This window comes from Mandrillus leucophaeus, unplaced genomic scaffold, assembly GCF_000951045.1.
Source record: "Mandrillus leucophaeus isolate KB7577 unplaced genomic scaffold, Mleu.le_1.0 Scaffold391, whole genome shotgun sequence".
Lineage (NCBI taxonomy): Eukaryota > Metazoa > Chordata > Mammalia > Primates > Cercopithecidae > Mandrillus > Mandrillus leucophaeus.
In genome coordinates, this window is record NW_012104154.1 from 81,112 (window position 1) to 84,296 (window position 3,185).

Sequence of the window (3,185 nt, forward strand, 5' to 3'; positions counted from 1 at the left end):
TAATGTAAGGTATCTGTATATATGCTGCATCCTGCTCACATTTTAGAAGGCTGCACTTTTGTCTCTCAGCAATCCCACTCACTATGGCTCAAAATTTAACTGCGTGGAAGAGCACAGTTTTTTCTTTTTCTTACCAAAAAGAAAAAAAAAAGTAAGTTCTAAAAGGCTCACTGAAAGCCCATTTTTAAAGGTACAAACTCTTCAATTAATATTAGGCCAAAAGACATCCAACAATCCCTGGTTGCTAGACTAACTGAAGATCTGAAAATATATTTAAATTTTTGACATTCATTTTGTTAGTCAGTTTGTCTTGTATTTTGTAATTCTTCCGAGTGCACATTAACAATCGTTTTCATGTGGCATCTGAATCACTCTGACCTCTGAATTGTTTCTACTTTCAAATCATTAATGCCATAAGTACATCAAATATCATTTCCTTTCTCTTTTAAATTTCTATGTAGATCTATTTTCATGTTAATGTAATCATGTCCCTCTTCTCCTTTTAACATTCCCATTGCTTTTTGAATTGTGAGATCAAAAGGCACACACAGAGCAAAATTTCTGAACACTGGGAGCAATGCTAAGAAGGTTGTTTCCAGCTATCAGTAAACTGTAGAGTTGGTACAGTGCACATTTGTGAGAGTTTGTTAGTGGAAATTCTACATATTGAGGAGCCTCTGTATTTGGCAGATATTTTCTAGAGTCTTAAGCTTGGGGATATGATTCTTGGCAAATAATATTGGAAATTAGTATTCCTTTTCCCATTTTTATTTTCACTTTATGAGTTTTGGTAGGCTGCAGAAAGTACAGTTGAGTAAACATATCTTGACTCTGCTGAACTTGTTTTGCATTCCCTCCTGTCACATGAAGGAATGAAGGAATACTGCAAGGCACATTTTTTATGATGCTCAACAAATGTGTCAGTTATACAGATCTAATTTGTTGAACTCGATAAACAGGCAAAGAGACATTAGGAATATTCTAAATTTATACTCTAGCCTGAAGTGTGAACATGGCTTCTCACAAATTGTTGCAAGCTGGTATGGTTGTTCTATTTAAGTTTTAAATTACTTTATTTTTTTTCTTTCTTTTTTTTGGCAAATATTAGACATGATTACAACATTTCCTTCTGCGGCTGATAATATTTTGCATGCCATTACATAGCTGAACTAAATATACTGCCAAGTCTTATACACAACTTTTAAGTAAGAAATCTTTGAAATTTCTGAGTGAGGACTAAGCTCTGACTTTTTATTTTGCCCTGCAAATGAAATTTGCAGATTTGCAGACAAATAAAATTTTTCTTGCTATTAAAACATAGTGAGAGAATACGGGCTTATTTTAGGATGTAAAACAAATGGAAACCATGTTACACTTCTACTCTAACAACAAGGAAAATCCAGATATTGACAAAATCAATGTTTTTAGAATCAATCAGAGAGCTGAGGTGGCAGAGCAATCAAGTAGCCTAAGATCTAAGGAAAGAGAAGCACTTCCAAGGATTGATGATATGTGAGCATTGACTTGAGGCAGAGGTAGACAGGACTGCCATGCAAGCCATATAAGCAGGTAAGATGGCAACCAACATTTTCAATGATTTGTTAAAGGCCAACAGCAGATTAACTTGAGAGTATAGCACCTTAAGAGTCTCAGACACTCACTTGCAGGCTCTTCTCCATGGTCCTCATAAAAACCAATTTGAGTCAAGCAGGAAACCAAAGGGAGATTCCCTTGGAGGTATAGGTCTGAAAAAAGGGAGGATCTGCTACTGCAGGAAATGCAGACAGCCTCACCTGTATCAATCACCCCTACAATGCAAAAGCCTTAGGCCACTGGTCAAAGAGCAGGAGAAACATGTTGCCTCCAAAACAAAGGTGAAAATTTGCTGCTGAAGGTTGAAAATAGGAAAAAATGAAACCTTTTAATTCTGGGGAGAGGTAGGAAACCATTCTGGGCTCAGGAAATTAGAGATTGCCTACTGCTGGCAGAAGGGTAGGACTACTGACAAAGCTCCACCACTATCACCCAGAGATAGAGGACTTGCCTAACACATTCTGGACCAAGAATATGGCACTCTACAGTCAGAGAAGAGGGTGAGACTGTGGAGAGAGATTCCCTTTGAGGATCAGGTATTTGAGGAAGGTCTAAACCTGAAGGTGATAAATTGGCTCCCATGCTAAGCTTGAGAGGAATGTGAATCCAGTGATAGTTTGATGGTAACATAAGAACAAAATATGTAACCCAGTTTAAGTTGTGATAAATTGACCCAATCTCTTCTCTACTCCCAATATTAAAACCAAGAAGAAGAGCTATGCCAATTTTCAGACATAAATACTATTTACCTCATTTCCTACTATTTTACCCTCAATGTCCAGCCTTCAACCAAAAATTATGGGACACACAGGATAGCATGAACAAATAAACCGCTGTCAATGCTACTGTCAACAGACTAAATCAATCAACGAAACTAAATTCAAGTATAAATCTGATGTTTAAGCTATCAACCAGGAAATTTTTAATAAATCTATAGGTAATATGTTAAAGGCTGTAGTAAAAAACATACATAAACAGTTGTAGAGTATTATCAGAAAGATAGAAACTAAAAGCAAGAATCAAACAGAAATTCTAGAAATAAAAAACAGTAAGAATTCTGTTGAGAAGGTCATCAGTGGACATGAGACAGTTGAGGAAAATATCTGTGAATGTAAAGATAATGTCAATTGAAATTACCAAAATTGAAATAGAGAAAAATACAAGTTTAAAGAAATCTAGAACAAAGCACTCAAGAGCTACGGGATAACACCAAATAATCTAACCTATGTGTAACAGGACTTTCAGGAGAAGCAGAGAGAATAAAATACGAGAAATATTTGAAGATATATTAGCCATATTGACATAGACCCAAGGAGCTCAGAGAATGTAAAGTAAGATAAATATCCAAGGGAAAAGGAGGAATATAAACATATTTAAACTGTTAAAAAAAGATGAAGAGAAATTATGAAAGACAGCTGCAGAAATGTAACACATGACATAAGCGGAACAATGATAAGCATTATAGGAGACTTTCAGTAAAAAAGCATGCAATCCAGAAGAAAGTGGAGGGGGCAAGGCCAAGACGGCAGACTAGAGGCAGCTCATGTGCACCACTCTCAGAGAGAGGAAACAAAAGTGCTAGTGAGCAGTGA